The 12284-nt window shown below is 34.6% G+C and overlaps 1 non-coding gene across 1 annotated transcript; it reads left to right on the forward strand.

The window, feature by feature from the left end:
* Nucleotides 1-402: 402 nt before the first annotated feature.
* Nucleotides 403-507, forward strand: LOC140854892 (small nucleolar RNA R71). The gene has a single exon (XR_012137986.1). It is a non-coding gene; the product is annotated as a small nucleolar RNA R71 (small nucleolar RNA).
* Nucleotides 508-12284: the final 11777 nt, after the last annotated feature.

Raw genomic sequence — 12284 nt, forward strand, 5'->3', positions numbered from 1 at the left:
TCGTGCACAAACTCAGAAAATTGAGGTGTGGCTGGGCATTCACTAACAAAATGGTTCGGACTTGCACACAATGCACAAACTTCTTGGATTGGGTTAGGTGGAATCGGGGATTGTCCAGTATTTAGAAGATGATCTAATTTTTGGGACAGTTCATCTACCTTTTGATGGATATCTATGGCATTTTCTACTTCATATATTCCACCTTTCTTTGGGTTTAACATGGGTTTATCTCTAATAGAGGCAGACATATGATGTAATAATTTTCACTTAGAATTTCAAACAGTTGTCATGCCTTATCCTCACTTTTCAGCATGAATGTCCCACCGCATGATGCATCGACCATTTATCGATGTCTTTCTGATAGCCCATCATAAAAATATTGGATTAACTGCCACTTGGGTACAGCATGGTGGGGATATTTTTAATAAGGTCCTTTAATCTCTCCCATGTTTCATGAAATATTTCTCCATCTAATTGGAAAAAACTAGTTATGGCTTTCCTTATTTGATTAGTTTTTCCTATGAAAAATATTTCTTGAGAAACTCTCCTTGCAGCTGGTCCCAGGATGATATAGTCATGGAATCCAAAGTATGTAGCCAGTATTTGGCTTTGTCCTTAAGTAAGAAAGGGAATAATTTTAACCTAAGAGCATCATCGGAGAAGTTGTGAATTTTGACAGTTGAGCATATCTCAAGAAATTCTTCAAGATGTTTATAAGGGTCCTCATTACTAAGTCCATAAAATGAAGGTAATATTTGGATTATACTGGACTTAATTTCATGTTGAGTGGCCTCCACAGGGGGCACTTGAATACAAAGAGAGTAGGTATATGTGGAAGGAGTAAAGTACTCCTTCAATTGCTTGGGTGGATCATTCTCTTGATTTCGGTCTATATTTTTATGTCTGTTGGCTCTAAAGGTTCTTTCTATTTCTGGATCAAAAGGTTGGATTTCTAGTCGTAACGATCTACGGCCAAGCATACACCTTACAATTATACTGTAGAGCAAATACAGAAATTTTTTTTTTTATAATATATATTTTTATAATAAAGTAAAAAAGAATGAAAAAAATCTAAAGAGAAGAACCTAAGAATCTTAAATCTATGAAAAGGGAGAAATTAGTTAATGTTTAGATGTTAATTGCAATCAACTTAAACAAGCATACTCTCTATCCTAAGGTTAACTTAGATCTAGACAGCTCCTAACTTCCAAGACCGCCTTTGAGCACTCCAAGCTCAAGACTGACTAACTGACTCGGTCAGGTAAGCGTAAGATGTGGGAGGTTCCCTGCTCGTTGCTATCCTTAGACACCAACTGAGTTGGCCAGATTAGTCAACGGAACCAATTGAAAACCACTTTCTTTAACCACTTGCCTTAGACACCGAGCAATTAACCAATCCGCACTCGGTTCAACTCTAGAGCTTTCTTATCCTATTGAGCTCGAAATTCCTAGGGCTGACGTCTAGTTGATTTTAGATTAAGATCTAGGTTATGCAAATGCAAGGGAGTGATTTGTGGGCCAAGGAAGGGTGATCAAATCCCCACCTTATCTTAGTTAATGGGTTGCGCCCTTAAAGTTAATTATGGAGATGAGATGCAAAGAAATAAGGTGTCTAATCAAGTTAGAAATTTTTATATTTGGGGTTACGCTATTTTAGTTAAGTGTTATGAAATATCAATGGCTTTTTTTTTAATTCAACCGTGCCAAGGTCCTCGACAACGGCGCCAAAATTTGATGCGTAGTCGTTGATAGCACCAAAAATAACTCTACTCACTACGTAGGTAGGATGAGTCGAGATCGTATCCTCAGGAACCTTGGGCTAAGTTGAGATTGCAAAATAAAAGAAAGAAGCATTGTTTTTGATTTAGAAAATAAATTATCTTAAAATTGATGTAATTAGAAATAAAGAACTCAGGAGTTTTGAATTAATTTTGCACTAGCAGAGTTGTATCTCTTTTTTAATTAAATAGATACGATTAATCTTAAAAAAAATACCTATCTTTCCTCGGCACGCCCCATATCCGTAGATCACGGCACGTCTCCGAAAAATACTAGGTAAACAACTCTTCTTTCCTCGGCACGCTCCGTATCCATAGATCACGGTGCGTCTCCGGAAAGTAAAAGTTGTTTCTAATATTAATCTAACAGGAAAGCATAAATAAAAGCATATGAAGGAGAGAAAATAAAGAACTCATGACGATTTAAATAAAAAGCATAATCTTTATTGCATATAAAGAAATACAAGAAAGTTTAGAACAATAAACCATCTCTGTGTCATTACAAAATTTCTTCTCCACTCCCGAGACTGCTAGCCTAGCTGCTCATGAAGTAGTCCCTTTCTATTCCTCTATGCAAGGCTCTAGAAGAATTTCTGGGCTCCCCTTCAATGGGAGTACAAAAGCCTTTTTATAGGTGTTAAGAGGGAGGAGTTTTACATGATTTTTCGATGTGGGACTAAAAAAATGCTAAAGACTAAAAGATGGATGGATGAAATGGAAAGATCACAAATAAATAAAGAAAATATAAATCTTTTCTCTCAAAATATTTCTAAATATTAATTTTCTTCCTTTAATAAGCATCTGTTCGTCCGCCATCAAAAACTCCTTGCGAACTCGTCTGCCGTGCGCACGCTCGCCACGTGCCCGCACCCGCACACCCGCACTCGCGTCTGCACCTGCACTCCCACGTTGCGTCAGCCCCGCGTCCGCACTCACCCGCATGCCCACACGCTCACGCGCGCGCCCAGGAACAGCGTGAACATTGCCTTTTTTATTCCAATTCCAAAAAGAAACTTTTGTTTCTTCGCAATGACATCTATATCCTTTTTGGATTTCTTGCATAGTATCTTCATTTTCTATAATACCGTATGCATCTTTCTTTTATTTTAATTTTATTTTAAGTCTAATTTTCTTCAAACTTGAGTCTTTTTGATCTATGAATCGGACTCTTTGTATCGGCGAGTACCTTTCCTGTAAAACATAAAAAGAAACATCAAATTCTTAATAAATAAAATAAATTAAATATAATTTTTTACTTTAAATGACTTAAATTTAGTGTTTATCATTAGCCCGAAAAAATAATCATTGTATAGTTGTGATTAGTGAGCCAAGATTAAAATCAAGTGGATTGATAGTGAGTCCGAAAAACTATCGATATGGGATTGTGGTTGGTGAGTCCAAAAAAATTAATTAGATTTGTTTGTGAGCCCAGAAAAATAAATACACTGTAGTCAAAGGATTATAGTAAAATTCTCAAGCAGAACTTGAGAAGTGGACATAGGAGCGGGTTGCTCCAAACTACTATAAATTTGTGTGTTTGTATTGTGCTCTATTGTGTTTAATTTACATGCTTTCAATACTTGCTTAGCTAAGTTTTTATTCTGTTGCTCTATATTGTTCTCACCGCACAATCACTTAAGTTAGAAGCATATATTTGTTTAAAATTTTTAATTTGATTAAAATTTTTAAAATATCTAATTAACCCTCCCTCTTGGGTAGTCGTACTTGGGCAACACTTGACAACACTCATTCACGCCACTCACTGCACTTCACTCTATGCTACACAAAGGTTGCTACTTTAACCTATTTATAGGCACAATAAGGTAGTTATATTGCTGTCAAATAGCTTCCAAAATCTTCTAAAATTAGAACAATAAATATCTACAATAGGTGCTAGAGAATTCTAGAAATGTCTTATCTTTTGAGCCTTAAGTCGGTGGGAGAATTCTCTAGAGAAGTGTTGACCTTTTCAATTCTCCCCCTCAGCACTTGCTCTCCATCTCATTCTAAGTTGTCCTCAAAATTTAGAGAAATTGGTGCCATTTAGTCCCTTTGTGAATATATCAGCTACTTGCTCATTGATCCTGATTTGTTCCATTAGTATTTCTCCTTATAATACTTTCTCTCTTAAAAAATGATATTGTACCTCCATATATTTGGTCCTTGCATGGAACACTAGATTCTCTACCAAACAAACCACAATTGATTATTGTGGTATAGTGAAACTGCACCTTTGATTGGTTGATATAGATCTCTCATTAATTGTACTAGCCACAAGCATTCTTATGTCATCATTGGTACTGCCCTGTACTCTGCTTCTGTAATTGATAATGATATAGTTTGTTGCCTCTTGCTACACCAAGATACTGCTCTTGATTCAAGAGTGAACATGTATCTAAAAGTTGATCTTCGTGTATCATGATCTCCAACATAGTTAGCATCATAATATCCAATCATCTCACATGTGTCTCCCTTCTTATAGAATATGCCATAGTCAATCGTGACTTCAATATATCTTAGAATTCTTCGAATGACTTCTAGATGTGGCTTCTTTGAATTTTGCATGTACTTGCTCACCACTCCAACTGCATATGAAATATCCGGCATTGTTAATGTTAAGTAAATCAGACTTCCCACCAATTGTCGGTACATAGTTGTATCATCTAGATTTTTTCCCTGATGCGCACATAACTTGGCATTCACCTCCATTAGTGTTGTTAATGGCTTGCAATCGAGCATGCGAAAACTTTGCAGTAGATCCTTAGTATACGTTTGTTGGCACAAGAGCAAGCCTTCTTTTGTGCGATCCACCTCGAGCCCAAGAAAAAGTTTAAGCTCTTTGAGCTCCTTTATCTGAAAACGGATTGATAGATTTTCTCTTGTTTGGCAGATCTCTTGCATGTTCTCCGATGATGATCAAATCATCTACATAAACTAGCACAATTGCTAGTTTTCTATCACATACCTTAACAAACAGGCTTGAGTCAAATGATGTGATGTAATATCCACTTTGGAGCAAAAACTCTATTATTTTATCATACCACACCTTTGGTGCTTGTTTTAGTCCATACAATGCCTTCCTCAACATGCAAACATACTCTGGATGGACTTTTACTCTCGAATCCTCTGACTTGCTCCATATATATGTCTCGATCAACCTCTCCATGTAGGAAAGCATTCTTTACATCCATATGCCATAGCTTCTAGGATTTGCATGCCGCTAATAGTAATAAGACACATATAGTGATGATCTTTGCAATTGTCCTAAATGTCTCATTATAATGCAATCCATATTATTGAGAGAAACCTCATGCAACCAAGCGAGCTTTATATCTTTCAATTGACCCATCAGGACAAATCTTGATTTTACAAAACCCATTTGCAAGAAATTGGCTTCACATCCTTTGGTCTTGACACCAACTCTCATGCTTGATTTTGTTCTAGCACCCAAATTTTCTCTTCCATTGCATTGTTCCATTCCTCCTTCTATGATGCTTCTTCGTAAGTTGTGGGCTTCTTTTTCTCAACTTCAAAGTATTTGCATACCTAGGATTTGATTTTCACTGCCTGGTCGATCTTCTAGGCTATGGTTGCGACGTATCTTGTTCTTCAGGTCCTTCTTCTTCTTCTCGCCGAGTCTCTTCTTGTTCTCTATGATGTACACCTATTTGCCAAGGACTTTGAGTTGTCTTCTCTATTTTCTTTTGCTCATCGAGGTGTTTTGCTTCTTCATTTTCCTTTTGCTCCCTTGTCTTCTCTTATACCTTGTCTTTGATTTCTTTGGAGTCAGGTAACATCACTTGTTGCGGTGACCACCAAGTGGAAGCTTTATTAAACACCACATTTCAAGATGTGTAACATCGACTTGTCATAGGGTTATAGCACCTCCATCCCTTTCTTTCACTATCGTACCCCATGAAGATACAAAGTATTGCTTTCTTGTCGAACTTGCTCTTTAGATGACTTGGAACGAAAAAATGTAGCATATGCAACCAAATATTCAAAAATGACTCTTGATAGGTTTAATTTTCCACAACTTCTCAAATGGTGAGACAAATCCCAGCTTGGCTTGTGGAAGCCTATTGATGTCATGAGCAGCAGTCTTCATGCATTTAGCCCAAAATCTGCCTGGCATATTCTTGGCTTGTAGCATGCTTCCATAAATCTCTGCTAAATGGTGATTTTTTCTTTCTGCCATACCATTTTGTTGGAGAGTGTTTAGACATATTATATGTCTATGTATCTTGCACTCCCTCAGATCATTATAGAATTCTTGAGATATGTACTCTCTCCCATTAATCATACGAAGGCATCGAACCTTTTTTCCAACTTCACTTTCAACCTTGTCCTTGAACTACTTGAACTTTAATAATGTCTCTGATTTTTTTTTCATGAAAATTAGCCACATGTACTTTAAGTAATCATTGATGAAAGTTATCATGTAGCGGTACCCTTTAATTGAAGGGTCCTTCATTCATCTGAACACATCTAAGTGGACCAACTCCAATGGCTCCTTAGCTTGAAACTTAGAACCTTCAAATGGTTTGATGTGCCTTGCCATATTGGCATCTTGCATAGAAAATATCTTCTCATACTTCAAATTGGAGAAGTCCCTTGAGTATTGATTTCTTCATTATCACCTTGAGTCTATGGTAGTTCACATGCCCAAGTTATGCGTGCCATAGATCAACTGTTTCATTATTTTGAGTCTTATCTATATAGGCTAACTTTGCAAACATTACATGGACTCCAGATATCGTCCTTCTAGCACCGATAAGCAATTATCTTTATCTTGTCATAAATCTTGATGCTTTTTGGGTTGAAAACCACGTAGCTCCCTGACTTTGTTATCTGTGACACTGAAAGTAGATTCTTCTTCATTTCAGGCACATGGTAAACATTCTGTAAACATATCTCATTATTGTCATGTAAGGTGAGATCACCATCTTCCCAATATGAGTGATTGGAAGCCTTGAGTTATTCGCAATCATGACCACTCGATTGCCTTTGTACTCTATCATGCTTTTCAACTTCTCTTTGTCACCAGTTATGTGATTAGAGCAACTTGAGTCAATAATCTAGTCCTTGCTATAGTCAATGGCTGGCTGATGTGTCATTGTGAGTGCTAAATCTGTCTCCAGGTGACTCATACTCTTCATCAAAGCTGAGTTCTTTACAATCAATATCTTTTTCAATTGCAAATGATACGCAAGCATCCCATTCTTCTTCACTATAATTATCTTCTTTACATTGTTGCCTTGAGATTGTAGCATTACTCTCTACCGTCCTCTTTTTGAAGCGATATTCTTATGCAAAATATTCCTTCTTTCCACAGTTGAAGCATACCCCATCTCATTTGTTATTTCTTCCTTGACGGGGTCCATCAGTGTGAGACTTCTATTTGCCCCTTTTGCGATTTGTTGTCAAATTTTTTATTCGATCTTGTGTAGGTTTGACAATTCGATCTTCCCTTTTTCTTGCTACTAAAGAGTGCTTCTTCTTCACTCTTTAGTGAGACCCCAACCATTTGTTTGGCTAGGGCTTCTTGGTCAGCCAATAAATTTTTTGATTCTAGAAGTGATGGTTGAGTTGGCCAACCTTGAATTGCAGCAATAAATCCCCTATACTCTTGTCTCAAACCATGGATAATAATTTTTTTCATATATTGATCAGAAATCTTACTATCAAGATCTAATTCAAAGATTTCTCAGCATAGGATTTTTACCTTGCTAAAATACTAATTGATTGTCATATCCCCTTATGAGATTGACAACAACTCATTCTTGAGAATTGCAGGTGTGTGTCATTTTTTTTTAAAAAATAATATTGCAAAGGTGTCCCAAGCCTCCTTCAGCGCCGCTGCATTCTTTATATTCTCCAACATTTCATTCTCAATTATGGTCATGATGGCGAACATGGCCTTCCCTACTTTAACCTTCCATCTATACAATGCAATGACATCAGTTGCAGGAAGTGGTGTGGTATCACTACCATCCACTACTTTCCACAAATTTTGGCTTTGGAGATATGACTCCATGCACGTTTGCCACATATTATAATTCTAGATGTTAAGCTTCTTAATTCCACTAATCGCTTGGACCTCTGCTATTGTGATTTGATGAAATTTCTACAACCACACTACCTTGGTCTCAGACCAATAGCTTCATAGTCCTAGACTATATCTTGTGTAGAAAAGCTCAACAGAAACAATGCTCTTTGATCATGCCTTGAGATAGTCCCAGACTGTCCCACTTTGATAGCAATCTCTATCAAACCTACACTGATGTTGGTCCCTTGGATTGAACTAGCTTTGATACCAAATTGTAGAGAAAAATAGAGAGCATCACATGTGACAAGAAAAATTTTTATTATTAAAAGTATTTGTACAAGATATCTCACTCACATACTAACTTAGTGTATACATTCACTCATAAGACACTCTCTTAAGACTAGCTTGGATACCTTCGTGTGACACTCTTACTTCACAGCACTCATTTAATGCTACTCACTTTGCACTTTATGCCATGCTACATAAACGCTAGTACTTCAGCCTATTTATAGTCACAATGAGATGGTTATATTACCGCCAAATAACTTCTAAAATTTTTTAGAATTAGGATAATAAATATCTGCAATAGGTGCTAGAAAATTCTAGCAATGTCTTGTCTTTCAAGCCTTAAGTCGGTAGGAGAATTTTATAGAGAAGTACTGACCTTCCCAAAAGGTAGAAGGAGCCACCATGGAGGGAAGAGCTTATGGGTGGGCTTGGAGGAGAAGAAGTAAATGAGAAGGAGAGAAAGAGGAAGGATGGGTTGCCAGTAAGACATAGGTGGAGGTGGAGGAAGCCGTTATAGAGGGGGAGGGCTCATGGAGGCTTAGAGGAGGAGCACGATAAAGAGGAGAAAGAGGTGAGGAGGAAGGAATGAGAGGAGAGAGGAGAGGTTGTTAGCAAGAAGGGGTGAAAATGGAGAAAGCTATCCACCATGTAGGGGGAGGACTCTTGGACGGACTTAGAGGGGAGGAACGAGGAGGAGAAATGGATAAGAAAAAAGGACAGGAATGAGAAGAAGGGGTCATCGACGAAAAATGGTGTTGATCCTATGATTGATTTTGATGATTTCAAAATATTGAGTATAGATGATACTAATCATGTATTTCAAGGATGAATGTATGATTTTTTAGGTGCTTACAATGAAGAAATCATCCATGGAAGAAATTCACCAAAGATGTCAGGTCAAAGTACTTAAAAGAATAAGTTCTCACAAGTTTAGATGATTCATTATGAAAAAAATAAAATTGAAAGAAGGTAATATCATTTGAGATGCATTTGGATAAGAAAGATCAAGTTTGGAAGTGATTCAATTGAGAAAACCCAAGTTCAAACCTTTGAGTCGACTCATGTGGTAAAGAAGTCGACTCTGATATATTTTGGTACAGGCACATAGCTATGGTACGCAGACGAGTCGACTCATTTCTGAGACGAGCCGACTCCATTTATAGAATTGAAAGTAATTTCTACAAGCCTGAGGTTGAGCCGACTTGAAATGAAATCGAGTCGACTCGTAACATGGGACAGCACTAATGGCTAGTTTTCTGCATACCTTCAAACGGATATTTTTTCATCCTAATGGCTAGTCCAAGCCTTTCAATAGCTAAAACTCATTCTCCAATCAATATGAAGGTTACAAAAAGCTAGAGAATCAATTGAGAAGAAAGATTAAGAGGATTAAAGAGAAAAATTTCAGTTGAAGGAAATTAAATACCATTAAAAAGAGAAGAAAAGAGAGAAATTAGTGCATAGTTTTCAGAGCTTTCAAAGAAGAATCTTCTCCAACTTCTTCAACATCCTCTCAAACATCATTCAAGAGAAGTTGAAGCATCTGAAAAGCAAATTCTCAACCACTTCTCAGTGCTTAAAAGAGTTATTGTCTATTTTTCTTTTTATGCTGAAATTCATATATTGTATTTTGTTTTCTTTACAATTTTTTTAGAAGACAGAAACTTAGGAATTAGGCCCATCCAAATCTAAAATTAGATATTGTAGGTTTTGATTGGTGAGCCTGAAAAATTAATTGGATTGATTATGAGTTTGAAAAATAATTGATGTAAGATTTTGATTGGTAATCCCAAAAAATCAACTAGATTTATTTATGAGCCCAAAAAATAAAGACACTATGATCAGACTGATTATAGTAAAATTTTCAAGGAGAGCTTGAGGAGTGAATGTAGATATGAGGTTGCATCAAACCACTATAAATTATTGTATTGGTGTTATGCTCTCTTTAATTTGTATGCCTTGTATCATTTTTATTCTTGCATAGTTTTACTTATTCCACTGCTATATATTATTTATTCTTCACAAATACTCAAATAAGTTTAATTTGAAGCACATACTTATTAAGATTGTTAATTTAGTTAAAATTTTTAAATAATCTAATTCACCCTCCTTCTTGGATTGCTACCTTTCTAGGCAACCAATGGGCAGAGATGAAGGAAGCCGCCTTCGAGGGAAAGGTTTCATGGCGAGCTTGGAGGAGGATGATAATAAGGAGAAGAAGGGTGTGAGGAGAAAGGGGAGAGGGAGAAGGAGGGACATTGGCAATAAAGAAGGAGGGGAGCAATCGGAGAGGAGAATGAGGAAAGAGTTGGGGATAAGGATAATAAAATGATGGTATCATGTGATAGTCACATGATATTATTTCATTAACGAAGATAATCGATCAGATTATTTTAAAACATCTCAAAAAATTGAAGGATTTGTTTGATACTTTTTAAAATCAAGAAGGTATAAATAAAATTAGACTAAAGTTAAGAGAATATTTTATAATTTATCATATATTTTTTTAAAAAAAATAATAATTATTATGATAGTTTTAAACTACTGCCTTTGATGAGTTTCTTTTCAAATTTCTATTGCATCAGGTGGCACCCCATCCTCGATTTATTGTTACAAAATAAATCAATAGATTTATTACCATTTCTAAGAGAAAAAAGAGAATAATCATTATAACTTTTTATTCATAATAAATTTCATACCATTTAAATCTCGACTCAAGCAAATAATTTTTTTACCAATCCTATAAGCTACACTCCGCTTCACCCTATTCTACTTTTTCTTGATAGAGACTTTCTGACCAAGATTGAAGGTATAAAAAGAACAAATTAAAAGATTAGTTTACAAAAAAGCAAAATAGATCCAATATCATTTGATAATTTATTACTTTAAGGTCATCTTATTTTCATATTTTATTAATATTTTTAGTTATCTTCAATCACATCATGGGGTTTGATTTTTAGTCTCCTCATAAGTATCACCACCCTCTAAGTATGTCTTACATTGGTCATACTTCCACCGCACATAAGTAGAATTAAATTAGCATAGCACTTCTTTCTTGCATTCATTAGAAATATTAGACTTTTGTTGATATAAAACATACATATAAATAAATTAGTTTGCAAAACACAAAATAGTAGCTAATTAATTGGGTAAATCTACTATCAAATTATTTTGAATTTAATAATTTATAACATAAAAAGAACTAAATATATGATCAAATCATATCCTGATCTCATTTCATATTCCATCCTTATAAATTTGAAGGTATTTACTTCTAAGCACGATATTTCAAAGGTGCAGGGATGTACATGCACGGGATCCATAAATAACTCTGTATTGATGATAAAGAACAGATAGTTATTGCCTATAGCTTTTCTAAGAGTTGGAAAATTATTATATCTATTTTTTTTTTAATCTCTTTGTAAGAGAAAGATTACGAGTGCAACCATGCAATATCTCTTTTTTAGATGAGGAAGAAATAACTGCAATAAAGCAAAATTAAATGTGAAATAAAATTTTTAGTATATAAAAGTATTAATTTTATTATTGGCAACTTTTGTGTCATAAAATGAAAAATAGTCACAAAAAAGTAATATTTTGTGGCAATATCTCATTTCATCATTAAAGCTTTTGACCAAAATAATTTATTGTAATCACTTTTAATTTTTGTCACCAAATATCGGGATTTTAGTGATTAGACACTATAAGAAAAGAAAATTTTTGTGATAAATTTTTTTTACGACAGGAAAAATTTTCATCACAAATAACACTATTTACGATGTTTCAAAATTTTCATCGCTAATAAAAAATATTTATGATGATATTATATTTTCATTAAAAATAAATAATATTAATAATAAAAAAAATTATCATAACTATAATTTATTTGTGATGATTTTTATTAATAATATAAATATTATTTTAATTTTAAAATTTTTAAATATTATCGATGAAAAATTTTTCATCATAAATAATACAATGTTGCGATGAAAAGTGATTTTTCATCATAAATATTTGTTATTTACGACTAAAAATTATCATCACTAATATTTAAAAAAATAAAAAATTCTAAAATTTCAAATATTAAAGATTATTTGTGACATAATTTTATCATAAATAAATTATCTTATTTAAATTAAAATTAATTATTTATATCACAAATAAAAATT

Source organism: Elaeis guineensis, chromosome 1 (assembly GCF_000442705.2).
Source record: "Elaeis guineensis isolate ETL-2024a chromosome 1, EG11, whole genome shotgun sequence".
In the NCBI taxonomy this organism is placed as follows: domain Eukaryota; kingdom Viridiplantae; phylum Streptophyta; class Magnoliopsida; order Arecales; family Arecaceae; genus Elaeis; species Elaeis guineensis.